The sequence below is a fragment of the Anolis sagrei genome, chromosome 1, assembly GCF_037176765.1.
Source record: "Anolis sagrei isolate rAnoSag1 chromosome 1, rAnoSag1.mat, whole genome shotgun sequence".
Classification (NCBI taxonomy): Eukaryota; Metazoa; Chordata; class Lepidosauria; order Squamata; family Dactyloidae; genus Anolis; species Anolis sagrei.
In genome coordinates, this window is record NC_090021.1 from 296,087,750 (window position 1) to 296,102,303 (window position 14,554).

At 37.8% G+C, this 14,554-nt stretch overlaps 1 protein-coding gene across 3 annotated transcripts in view; it reads right to left on the reverse strand.

The window, feature by feature from the left end:
• Window positions 1-13,597: 13,597 nt before the first annotated feature.
• NOVA1 (NOVA alternative splicing regulator 1) overlaps window positions 13,598-14,554 on the reverse strand; it is a 148,385-nt gene continuing 147,428 nt past the window's right edge. For all 3 annotated transcript variants that reach the window (XM_060759762.2, XM_060759756.2, XM_060759769.2), the window contains one exon: window positions 13,598-14,554. This exon is cut by the window's right edge and continues 5,836 nt beyond it. The gene's annotated coding sequence lies outside the window, so the exon portion shown is untranslated.

The window sequence follows — 14,554 nt, forward strand, 5'->3', positions numbered from 1 at the left end:
TAGTTGGCCCAGCTTTTATACAAAGCAGAGATCCCTTTATTTGTTGAGGGATTTCCTCTTTTTTGGTAATGTGTAACTGTGTGCCATATTTGTCTGCCACTAACCTTTCTTCCATTGGGACTGGCATTCCAGCCTATACCACATGAGCCCAAACTATGGAGACAGACTTCTGCAATGCTGCTGCATGTAAATAAATTTTATGGCAAACTGAAGGAAGATGTTAGGATATTGTTTTAACTGAGCTGTTTTAAGAGATTTTAATCTTTTTAAATTGGATGGTATTATTTTATTTATATGTGAATTATTTTAAAACTGTAAAGATCATGTGATTAATGTACTTTATTTATTTACAGCACTTTTATCCCACCCTTTTCAGCCTGAAGGTGACTCAGGACGGCGTACAAACTGGCAACAATTAGATGCGACAACATACATACGTACATACATAAATCAGTTAAAAGTAGCTAAATCACATAATAAAATCCATATAACAATCATTAAAATTATAATAATCAATGTCTTCTAGTCAACTCCTTGTCCATTTATATCGTTCAAGCCGTTCCGTGTTTGTTATTTCATAATACTGTGTTTGTCTGGTTACATTGAGGTTCCAAAAGCTTGCTTGAAGAGCCAGGTTTTACTCTTTTCCAAAGGGTCAGGAGAGAGAGGGCTGATTTAATATCCCTGGGAAGGGATTTCCACAGCCGAGGGGCCACCACTGAGAAGGCCCTGTCTCTCATCCCCACCAAGAACACCTGCAAGGCAGGCAGGATCAAGAGCAGGGCCTCCCTGGATGATCTTAAATTCCTGGAAGGTTTGTAAGAGGAGATACATTTGGATAGGTAAGCTGGGCCAGAACCATTTAGGGCTTTATAGGCTAAAGCAGCACTTTAATGGCTAATATATTGTTTGTATGCTTTTAAACTATTTTAATGTATTTTATAACTCTATTTAAATATCAGTAACTGTACATATCCTATGGCTTTCTATGGTTGCCTACATGTAAGGCACCTTGATTTCCCTCCAGGCTAGAGAAAGATGGGGTAGAAATGCCATAAATAAATAAATAAATAAATAAATAAATAAATAGCCTACTGACAACACTAGCAAAATGTTGGCTAGCATGGTAGCAGGTGAAGGTGTGTGTGTGTGGAACACTGAAATACTCTTGCCCAAGACTACTCATGTGGTCTGGTTTTCATAATGTGAGCCCTTTGAGCACATGATCTAAATGTGTTATAGTTTTATGTCTGACTTTTAATATATATGTTTTAATGGTCTTGTTTTTATCTATGTATTTTACTTGTGTTGTACCCCACCTCAAGCCTTGAGGAGAGACAGGTAACAAATACAATTATTACCAGTATAGGCAGTCCCCAAGTTTCAGACATCTGACTTACATATGACTCATAGTTAAGAATGGGGTTGAGACAACACGAAGTGAGAGAAATCTACTCCTAGGAAGGGAAAATCACATCTGGGAGAGTTGTCATGGGGAAAAGGTGTCTTCACTGAAGCTTTCTCGCCAATTCTTGTTCCCACAACAAGCATTTTCAAAATCCAGTTATCACAGGGACAGAAAGTGAGGTGAAATCTTCTGAACAGGGGCACAGACCACAAAACAAAGATTACAGGGGTGTTAATCCTTCCCTATGTTATCCAAAGCTAATACATATATATATTTGGCTGGAGTTACATTTAAAAATGTATCTGTTCTGACTTACATAGAAGAACAAGCCTACCAAATCGATCTTGGTAGTAACTTGGGGACTGCCTGTATTAGTATTTCCAGGCTTTCAATGCTCTAGTGGAGCCTCCTGTGGCGCAGTGGGTTAAACCCCTGTGCGGGCAGGACTGAAGACCAACAGGTCGCAGGTTCGAATCCGGGGAGAGGCGGATGAGCTCCCTCTATCAGCTCCAGCTCCTCATGCGGGGACATGAGAGAAGCCTCCCACAAGGATGATAAAACATCAAATCATCCGGGCGTCCCCTGGGCAACATCTTTGCAGATGGCCAATTCTCTTACAGTTTCTCAGCTCGCTCCTGACACGACAAAAAAAAAAAGCTCTAGTGCAGGCATGGGCAAACTTCAGACCATCAGGGGTTTTGGACTTCAACTCCCAGAAGTCCCAGCCAGCTTACCGGCTGTTAGAAAATGTGGAAGTTGAAGTCCAAAACTCCTGGCAGGCTGAAGTTTGTCCATGCCTGTTCTAGTGGGAAAAACAGTAAGCTTCTATGTTGGCTTGCCCTTAAAAAGAAAGTGCAACATCACATTCAAAATATTAGATCTTTACTAGTGAAAGAACAAGCTGATGTATTTTCAAATACTTTACATAGAAAAGCTAATTAAATTTGAAATCATGTTTAGAAATGCCTTGCATGGAAGTGTTCTCACAGACAGGTCACTAGTTGTGTGCATCTTCCACACCCAATCGAACAATTCAGAAGAGTAATCAGAATGGAAAACAATTAGCAGCCTGTCTTTTACTTTTGCTTCGTTAACAAACGTTTGTCTAAGCAAAATTAAGTATGTAACTTTGAAGCTTCTTACTAAAAGCAAGAATGTACCCTCCCAAACCTGAGTAACGTGATGTTAATTCGTGGGAAAGGGTGGAGCTAAATTATGTTTTCATCTCACCTGTTGAAATCAATTGGACATCTTGGTTGGATTGTGTTCTACATTATGATAATGAAATTACAAAATAACTAAAAGGTTACCCTCTCCTTCTACTGCTTAGAAAAAGCAGTATTGTCACCAGGAGATGGCATTACTATGTTGTGTTTACTGCTTTCAGTACAATATTGTTTACAGTAAATGACCCTTGTTGCTGTGTGTGTAAGATTTTTAAAAAGCCCTTTTGGATTCTTAGTATTTCTCAAACAGTATGTTTTTTCAGGAGCAAAAGAGGATGCTTAACATCTACATGAAGCTGCTGGGAGAGAACATCCAGAGTTTTGGAGGTTGATGTCATCTGTACGCAGATAACATTCAACTCTACCACTCCTTTCCACCTGTTGCTAAGAAGGCTGTTTAGGTCTTGAACCGGTGCATGGCAGCTGTGACGGTCTGGCTGAGAGTGAAAAAAAATGAAATTGAATCCAGACAAGACAGAGGTGCTCCTGGTCAGTCGAAAGGCTGAATAGGGTCTAGGGTTACAGCCTGTGCTGGAGGGGGTTACACTCCCCCTGAAGACATATGTTCACAGCTTGGGAGTTCTCCTGGACTCATCTCTGAGCCTGGAACCTCAGATTCTGGCAGTGGCCAGGGGAGACATCACAAAATTAAAACTTGTGCACCAGTTCGCCCGTACCTTGGGAAGCAAGACTTGGCCATGGTGGTCCACGATCTTGTTACATCCTAAATAGACTACTGCAATGCTCTCTATGTGGGGTTGCCTTTGAAGACTTTTCGGAAGCTTCAAGTGGTCCAACAGACGGCAGCCATTCCTTAATGGAGCGGAGTACAGAGAACATCCAACTCACCTGTTATGCCACCTCCACTGGCTGCCAGTATGCTACTGAACATAATTCAAAGTGCTGGTTTTAGCTTATAAAGCCCTAAATGGTTCCAGCCCAGCTTACCTGTCCAAACACATCTCTATCTATGAACCATCATAGAGGGTAAAATGTTCTGGAGAGGTCCTGCTCTTGGGCCCACCTTCTTCACAGGTGTGGTTGGTGGGGACGAGAGACAGGGCCTTCTCAGTGGTGGCCCCTAGGTTTTGGAACTTCCTCCCCAGTGAAATTAGATCAGCGCCCTCCCTCTTGGCATTCAGAAAAAAAGCAAAAACATGGCTGTGGGATCAAACCTTTGGTTAGTAAAGTAATGCAGTGCAAGAAATGAATAGGGAATATGTGCAATTGACAATTGGAATGGCTTTGAATAATGATTTTGGACTATGTGATTTTAATGTTTATACGAAGATGTTTTAATTCTGCTCGGAAGCTTCAAATGGTCCAGCGTTCGGCAGCCAGGTTGCTAACAGGAGCGGCACTCAGGGAGCATACTACTCCTCTGTTGCGCCAGCTCCACTGGCTGCCAGTTTGCTACCGGGCACAATTCAAATGCTGGCATTAGCCTATAAAGCCCTAAACGGTTCTGGCCCTACTTACCTCTCCGAACGCATCACCTCCTGTGAACCAACTAGGACATTAAGATCATCTGGGGAGGCCCTGCTCTCGGTCCTGCCTGCATCACAGGCGCACCTGGGGGGGGGGGATGAGAGACAGGGCCTTCTCAGTGGTGGCCCCTTGGCTGTGGAACGCCCTTCCTACAGATATCAGATCGGCCCCCTCCCTATTGGCGTTTCGGAGGAAAGTGAAGACCTGGCTGTTCAAACAAGCATTCGATTAAGCAATGTAATTGAATATAGGAATACGGAATAATGGATGATGAGACTGGATTCTGATTTTACTGATGAGATGCTAATGGTTGTTATATTGATGTTTAATAGTTGATGATGCTACTGTTTTTAACTGTCCCATATTCGTTTTGTGATTTTTTTGCATTGAATTTTGCTGTTGTTAACCGCTTTGAGTCGCCTGAGGGCTGAGAAAAGTGGTATATAAATGAAGTAAATAAATAATAAATAATAATAAGTTCTATGCCTTAATGTCAAAATGTTTGTTTATGTTTTTTTTTGTTTTAATATATTTAAATGGTTTAATTCACAGTTATATGTCATAGTTTAGATATTATGTTTTGGTTGTCACATGTATATTTGGCATTGAATTTTTGTCATTATTATGTGACACTTCACATAACAATACAAGTGAAAGGGATCTAGGAGTCTCAGTATACTACAAGCTGAACATGAGACAACAGTGTGATGTATCAGCTAAAAATAATAATGCTGTTCTGTATTAATATGTGTATAGTGTCTAAATTGCGGGAATAATGTGTCCAGTTCAGGCATCACAATTCAAGAAGGATAGTGTATTGACAAGCTGGACTTTTACAGGGTATGCATTTTAAAAAAGCATAATTTCAAAGTTAAGGAAAGTAATCGTCCCCCTATATTCTGCGCTAATGAGGCTTCATCTGGAGTTCTGCGGTCAGTTCAGGATATCTTATTTTATTAGAGTGAATTCTGAGAAGAGCAATGAAGAGATCTGGAGAACAAAACATGTGAAGAGAGGTTGAAAGAGTTGTGCATGCTTGGGAAAATATTGCATTGTAAACCCAGGCACTTGTTACCCTATCATCCACTTTGCTCCTGAAGACTTATGAGAAATGTAGTTTAGGTGGGGGGCTTTGGAATTCACAGCTAGAGAGGCCCTCAGCTTCTCTAAACTACATTTCCCAGAATTCTGTAGTAGTCAGCTACACTGTAGGCAGGCATGTAGCTGGGGGGGGGGGGGGGGAGGCTCGGGGGGCTTCAGCCCCCCCCCTGAAATTCTCATGGCGGTTCGCGAAAAGGCCTTACTGGTGCATTATTTAAACTGTTATGTTTATTCATATCATGATCTGATCACCATACTCAATATATCCCATATGCATAGGGGTATTGGGGTAATAATACAAAAGGTTTGCTAGGCTAGACCCTCTTTCACTCAGACTCAGCCCCCCCCCCCCCTGAAACTCAGCCCCCCCCCAAACGAAATCCTGGCTACGGGCCTGACTGTAGGGAAATGAGAACCTCCACTTTACAATGTGAATGTGATCAGTTAAGAGAAGGTTAAGAGATGACATAACAGCCATGTTTAAATATTGGAAAGGATGTCATATTGACAGAGCAAGCTTATTTTCTGCTGCTCAAGAGTGAAACAATGGATTCAAACTACAGAAAAATCCACAATTTGAAAATATGGGAGCAGGCCATACACATATTTTATGTTATTCCTTTTTATATAACAAATGATTATTTGAGGGCAGAAGTGGAATACAGAACACTGAATTTTTGTACCTGTGCTCATATTCTAATCATACCATACATCAACTATCATGTTTCACCATTACTGGTCACTTATATGAGTAGTGTCCTCTTTTGATCTTGTCAAAAAATATTCAATTTTTTTTCAAAACAGAGTCAGTCTCCTCTCCAGTGAGGCCTCACTGGGTCAAAGGGATGTGTGTGTATGCACATTATCTTTATATTTCAAGTTTCATCACTGTAGGACTCAGAAAACAACTTAGAAATAAAACTGCAATCAGAGACATTATGCAGTGGTAAAACAACTTCACCCCACAAAGGAACTCCTACTGTATATATATGTGTCTTTCATTGGTACTGAAATGGCATCCAGAAGCTGTCAAGGTAGTATGTTTGGAAGGGGCATTCCAAAAATGTGAGATACTATGACCAAAAACGCACTCCTTTGATTGCTATTTGTTATACCTTGAAGGTAGAAGCATTACAAAAAAGAAAAAGAAAAAAAGAACCTACAATAACAAATTCAGTCACTAGGCAGGTTACTATGGAAGACAGTAATAATAGTCATTAGAAGACAGTACTAGTGATTTGTTCCTCTTAATTGTTTCCAAAGCATTAGTGGCATTGGCTATTCCAGTCTATGAAGTACTGATGATGGTTATGTTCCTTGTAGTTGTACTCTGAAATTGTTAATGTTTGTTTGTGTAACAAATATCTGTTAGTAGCAAGATATAAGGCCCTAAATGGTAGTCCTCTCAGACTCTCGAACTGTCCTCCTAAAAGGGCTACACTGGCATCCTTATAGATATCCTTTCAAAAGTATATTTTTGTTTCAACAAGACTTTGAGGAGCGTCTGATCCAGGGAAAGGCCATTGCATGCACTTTTCAAATGTTTCTTGCTGGGTTTTTTTTTGTAATGGGTTGTTTTAACTACTTTTAAACCTATTGATAGTTGAGTTACAATGTAATTTTTTCTAGCTGTAGCTGTTTTAACTGTTGTAAGCTGCCTTGAGCCCCTAAGTGGAATAAAAGGAAGGTTAAAATGCACGTAACAAGAACAAATTAAACCTTTTAAAGTAAATCCATTGTACTTTGGGTATAGTAAATAAAAATGCTTTCATAAATACCGCTACAGAAAATGATATTAAATTGGTTTCAATCTAGAAAGCTTTATTTTCTTTTCCAAATGTCTCACAAGGCCTACAGGTCAAATCCAGTCCACCATGTCATTTTATGTGGGGTTTTCAGTGCCAGTGCAGCATAATTACATCTATACAATACAAATGACCATTTGTCCATAAGGCTGATGTGACTCTTGGAGAAAATGAGTTTGACACCCTTGTACTAGATTAATCCATGCCACACACGAAGCTGCCATGAATAATAAATTCTGCATTACTTCACTTTATCTTTAACTGCAATACTATATGCACTTACCTGGAAGCAAGCCTTATCAAACACAATGAAACTTACTTTTGAGTAGATATATATATAGGATTCCAGTCTCAATGTTGTGATTTGTTATGGCTGTTATAATTCAATATTGTTTAAAGTACTTTGTCTTTAAAATGAATTCCTTTTCCGAAATTGTGTTTTTAAGAACATTTTTGAATGCTCACTTGCCGAGATTTCATTTATCTTGATACTTCAGATTTTCATTCAGAGATTTACATACATTTTTGGATGAGCATTTGTTGCAATTATACAACTTGTATTCATTGACTGTATCGTGTTCACTGCAGCAATTGGAAAAGAAGTGTCTGCTTGTATTATAGTCAAATCTGCCACAGCGAATTATACTGAACCTACGCTACAGAAGTAAATTAGAGTCCTTTTCTTTCACCCGACTTTCTGGAAACTTAAGTGGACAGATTAATTTATCAAAATATACACAGTGTATAAAACTGCAGTGATAGGTCAATGACTTCCAAACAAATTTGTATGTCGACTTCACTTTTCAGCAATCTGTGCCATTATACATTGGGACACTGCTTGTAAGATTTTACAATGGATGACATTCATATAGATGACTTACGCATCCCACTCGATTCTCCACAATGGTGGTCAAAACACATGTGAGAAAATAAGATTGAGTTTCTCTATTATATTTTTTCAGATATAGGTGGATATCCCCCATGTGCCTGGTCAGAAACATAATTTTCTTCTTCACCCCTGGAGTCATAAAGATGGAACTCTTCCACTGCAAACATTTGACGTTGTCCGTCCATAGAAACATGAAGTCTTTGGGTAAATGAGACTTTGTATCAGTATATTATGATGTTGAGATGTATTGTTTTTCTGTCCAGCTGAATACCAGTTGAAACTCTGATATCTTGTGAGAAGCAACATTTTTATGATGATAAAATATATTTTTGTTTCACAGCAATATGTGAATTGGCTCATAGAGATTCCAAAATGAGTTGTTCCTCCTCCCCAGCTGTAATTTAAAAAATATAATTATGCAGTAAAAGCAAATTGCAGCAGACTTATCCCTTCTCATGGTGCCAGATGTGTTGCAGTTGTAGGATATGTTGCTATAAGTGCAAGTGCTTTGCTTATATAGACTTCTATAAAAACAATGCACTGCTTTTCCCATCTCACTGCTTTTTGGATACATTGATAGCTGGAAGTCTGTTAAGGAGAAATGGGGACACACATGGATAGTTTGAGCTCAAGCAGATTTTTAATCTTCTGCTTAAATTTACAATTTCCCTTATAGCTGATTAGGTAATTAAGAATGCCATTTTCTATAAAATACTTTAAAAGTGCCGTCCAAATTAATCTTCCTTATATTTGATCACAATTTGTCTCCTTGGTTACAAAGATAGAAGACACCTGATTAACTCATTCATCTTCTTTAAATCTAAACAGTGTGACTTTGTGACAGTGATGAGGTTTGTATATTGTATTTCTCCAAACTCGTGAGTTTTCACATTTTGGAAATGCTCTCTGTTTAATGTTCAGATTTTTTAATATGACATTGGGAAAATTGCCACTATAGACATAATGATGGCTAAATAGAATATCTTTGAAAGGGATGTGGCAATGCCAAATGGGGAACCCCCAAGAAAGTGATATACAAGTGCATTGTTGAAAGTGTATTGTTGACTAACTGGGAACAGGGGGCTTCAAATCTACACAACTATGGGCGCTTCTACGCTGACCCATTATCTTGAAAAAGGGGGAGATGAGCTCAGTGGAGGTTGCATTATCTTTGAGCCAGTGTATGCCGTTAGGCCATTTCAAAGACAGAACCAGCTTTAACTGTTTACGCAACCATCCTATAGTCCCTGGGCTCAGTGGCCTGGGGACATGGGATGGCACTCACCCTCCCATTCTCATTGTAATGACAGTAAGTGGGTATGATGTGACTAGTATAAATTTTTGTTGCCTTGATTGATGTCCGGTGGGAGCAAGGGTGATAGGGATAAGAGTGGGAGAGGAAGGGTGATTCCTTTTCTCCCCCTCCATGTTAATCTGTTAGGCTGGTTGATATCACTCCAAGCAACGAGTGACAAAAATTCACTGCTGGTATGACAAGAACAGGAAGAGGATGGTAAGGGTGGTTGTCTGGATGTGCCAAACCAGGTTCAATGCTCTGGATGGTCAGGACTCCTTCCCACCCCTATAGTGTCCAGCGAGCTTGCAGTCAAAAGTATCCTGGGGCTGACCTAGAAATTGGCACTATGGATTAGCGCTCCTTTCTATATCTGCCCTTATCTTTTTTTATATTGTGTCCAATGAGGTAATATGTTAATTCACTTAATCCTAGCTATTCTCCCCAAGCTCAAGTGTGGATTGTGAATAGTAAATATTAGAATATCAGAATAATGCATTATAATAATAGATGTTAACTGTGTGTGGTTTCTGACAATGTTAAAACACATTGCTGGTTGAGGTAATGCTGTTTCTTCCTTCCTTCCTTCCTTTTTTAAGATCAAAAGAATGTCAAAGGGATGGTTATATTTGTTTCATATCATACTGTGGAAATGCCTCATAACGTTCAAGCTTCATTTTCTATACATGGCCCATTATTTATATCTTTTTTAAAACACAGTTATTTCACAGCAGAAGGGCAGAAATTTTATTTATGAGAATATGAGTGCAGAAAATTGTTGTATATTTGTAAGACTTTTTGATTCAGGACTGTTTTAAAATTCCAATTTATTTTTACATTAAAACAGCTAAACCACATACACTTAGTATTATCCATAGCACTAGCAGTTGCTGGTATTACCAGCAAATATAAAACTGGAATAATTTTGTTCAGAGATGGTTTACAATTTCTTCTTCTGATGAACTACAACAAAGAAATGACTATCATATTAAAAATTCAAACAGCAATTGTAGAAATAAGAAAAATAATTGTAGTAATGCACCATCTTCTGGGAGGCAGGTTGATTAAAATGAATAGGTCTGGTCCAAGAGTGCAGCTATGCTTCAACATTATCCCACTTGTTTCAATAGTGTTTACATAGGAAGTGTGATTACTCTTTGAAAATAATTTTAACCATGTTTTTGCACAGGATGTAAGTCAGCATTAGAAAAACACTGCTATATTTCAGTACGATTTCCATTGATAGGAAGTATCTGTGAACTTCATCCCTTGAAATGTGCTTTACAATCCGCACCAATGTTCAGAGGTGTAAGTGTATATATTACCACATAGAGATAGCTTCCGTAAAATCTTCATTCTCTTGTCAGTGTATTCATGCACATGATATTAAGAATCTCCATCTTCTTTTTAAAAAGGAGGAAATGTAAATTGTTTTCATCATCACCACCACCACCATCATTAACAACTTTATTGACATCAGCCTTGATAATTCCCAAATTGTCCATATAAACCTTTTGGTATTAAAGGCATTCAAAATATCTACCATGTAAGATTCTTCTGTCTTGATTCTGTAAGAATTGTGTTTTGACTTTTTATTGTTTTTTTTTAAATTAAAAGATACTAATTACTTTCCAATATTTACTTAATAGTATTTACCTTTGTTGTCAAAATACTAGTTTTCTGAATGGAAAAATGCTGAAAAGCATGTCAAATGTTCAGTATAAAACTGAAATACTAATATAAAATTAGAATGTAAAAACATACCTTACAAAGAGTTATATTTATAAAAAATGTTGTTTAACTAGGGATTAGGTATAAAATATATGTATTAACCCTACGTGCCAGTTGAAAGAGGAGGATGTATTGGGTTGTTGTAGGTTTTTCCGGGCTATATGTCCATGTTCTAGAGGCATTTTTTCTCCTGACGTTTCGCCTGCATCTATGGAAAGCATTTTTTCTCCTGACGTTTCGCCTGCATCTATGGAAAGCATCCTTGGTCTGTTGGAAATAGGAAAATGGGTTTATATATCTGTGGAAAGACCAGGGTGGGGCAAGGGACTTTTGTCTGCTGGAGCTAGGTGTGAATGTTTCAACTGACCACCTTGATTAGCATTTAATGGCTTGGAGGTGCCTGGGGGGAATCTTTTGTTGAGAGTGATTTGATGTGCCTGATTGTTTCCTCTCTGTTGTTTTGTTGTTGTCAAAATCCAAGATGCTTCACAAATTCAGCAAAGAAACAACATTATCAGTGGTACAGAATACTTAATGTCTTTGGAAATGTAATAAGCTGCCTGCCTGAAATCTTGAAACAGGAATTTTACATGCTGTGGTTTGTTGAGGAACCAGCTCATGAGAAATATTAATGTTCTTCTTTTCTCAGAAATATGTAAGACCTAAGTCAACAAGGCTGAACAAACCAACAATTCATATAGCATGCATTGATTTTAAAATGAGAACTTTTTTACATATGAAGAAGCAAATCGAATTTATTTTTGAATTCATCCCAGTTTTGATTTTGTGCTCACTAGTAAAATATGGTTTCAATAGTTGTCTGTAAAGGTGATGGAAACATGGGGAGAAAGGGCATTTTTCTTTTATTTCATTGTTAGCTGAGATGACATTCCTGGCATAGGGGAGGAGAGCAACAAAAAAAATCACAAAATATTTCCCATTTTGGATTATGAGTCTTACTCATTCTTTTAAATCTTATCTACTTGCTTGTACCTGAAAACCACCAAATTCTATTTTGATGCAAATGTTCAGAATTTTTTCTCATGTTTCATGTTTCTAGTCAATCCTCCACATGCACAGAGGTTGGGGGCACAGGACTCCCGCAAAAGTGGAAAAACTGTGAATAAAAATATTTTTTTATCTGAGAGAACACCTCTTTGTGAATCTCTAGGTCCTCCAGCACAACTTTATAATCAATGTCTGTTAGAGGATGACCACGGAATGGAGGGCCTAAAGAGAACATTTTAAATTAGATCCACAAAAAGCATACAGGCAAATGTGCAGGTCTAACTATATTCCCATTTTTGACTCACTAATGGCTATTATTAACATATATTAAGCTAATGCTGCAATAGTTCCAGTTATATTAGAGTTACTCCAGAATAAGCATATTGGAAAAATATAGCCTTGTGCTTGTGAATGGGAAGCATGAAGGCACCATGTCTCTTTAACAAATCAAGCATTGACGAAAACATAAGGCGAAATGCACTAGTGCAATTTTGTATTAACTCACCCCACTTGTTTATTATATGAAAATATATGACATAAGAAACAGCTGAAAGACTTGGATGACTTGGGAAGACTGTGGCATGGTAGGCTCCAAGGATACCTGAAAACTGGTCCCATGTACCAAATCTGAGTGGCGCTCCCACTCATGATAGGTGTCACTGAATGATTCCCCTTCTCCCTCAGCCCTTGGTACAATAACTTACCATATTCAGGATGGTGCCCTGATTCTCTGTGTGGAGGATCAGGCCACTTCAAGGTGGTGAGGGAAAGGAGGGAAATATCCTTCCATCAGTATTACGTTAGATTTCATACTATTTACTTGATAGTTTTAAATGCATATATTCAAAATTAATTATTTTAATTACCATTGATAGCTCTGTATTATTGTCTTTTGTTTTCAGTGACATTCATATCAAGGATCATAGGAGACATTTGGGCCATCAATTAAAGCACTGTGGGCACTAGAATGCCCCATTCACCATAGTGAATCAAAACCTTTAATGGACAGAGGGTGACTTTGCAGTGCATGCTGACTCCTTGCTTGTGCATCGATTGGAAAGGAAGTCCTTGTATATGATCCTTTATTAAAGACTTGGAACAGACAAAGCTGCCCTCTGATTTAAACTCCTTGTATGGGTTTCTTTTTGCATTTTCTTAAATTTGAGAACAAATTTGTCACTTTTTAATTTTTTTCATATCTTGCAGAAAAACTTTTATTGAGATTGAAAATATAACTTCAATTCATTTTAGACCCACATGTTTAACTGCTTTACTTGTCTATTAATATAACTTAATCATAATTCTTTTTAAATTCAGAATTCAAAAAGTGTATTGTAGGTATGTTTCAAATAAACTCAGGTTTTTATATGTAAGGCAGACTATGGGATATGATGGTTAGCTAATTATATGCCTACTTTCATAGGATCTTGTAAAAATATTTGATCACTAAAATGGTTTCCTAGGAGGAAGAAATCTGCTAGAAAACCTGTAAATATATCTGACAGTTATGAGCATAGGCTATCAAGACATCTGCCTCTTTCTATTAGACGTGCTCATTTAGAACAGCAACCATTTGATTGCTTAGAATGCATTTTCCTGTGTAGACAAAAACAAAACAAAAAACAAAAACAGTTAATACAAGCAACATCAGTATTAAAGATTATTTTAATATGTAAATTCATACAAATTATCACTGCTTAAAAGTGCCACATGGTCCCGCCACCATCAATTACACGTTTAATTTTCCTTCCCAGCAAATGGCAGATATTAATCTTAGTCGCATTACATAATGTAGACATGATTTAAAAATTGCAACACTTCAACATTGCATGTTAAAGAAGAAATTTGTTATGACCATATTAGTATTGTGATATAGAAAAATAACATCCTGTTCTCCTTTATATTCATAGTTTACTACAAATCGGGTTTATATTGCACAATTCCCTCTTGACACTATTATTTTCAATGACAGTACTTCCTTTTGGGTGGGATGGTTTGTTCCCTTTAGGTTCATGATCATTAGTGAAGAATTTAGCATCTTGTTCATAGTATCATTGGAACATCCAAAGAAAAATTCCTAATTGCGATTTATCAGCAATGGGAAGAATATGTGTGATAGAAAATGTGAGTGCATCTTTGTATCTATTACTGCAGAGCTCCAATGAATAAGAATATTTCCTCATTCTATAATCCAGAGCAATCAGCTTTTAATTGCAATGTTGGAGAGTAAGTACATTAATAGATTCTTTTAAACCAATTAGAACATCTACCATATTTCACTATTCATTTTTATGAGAGAAGTACTGTGCTCCTTGGCTCCCTAGAACTAAAGAACACAATAGATGCTTGCCTACCTGATCTTCCTTATTCATTCTAAGAGAGCAGGAGTGGGCAAAACGAGTTTCCAGATATTTCTGGACTGTAAATCCCAGTGTTTCTCTCCATTTACCTATGTTGGTTAGCACTATTGGGAGTTCCAGCCCAGGTATATCAGAACAGCTATATTTGCCTTCCCTTGCATTAGAAAAAGAGCATGCGCACATAGGACTGGCTTTTTAAAAAAAAGGAAATAAGAAAGGGAGCCATTTTCCAGGTGCGCACAGA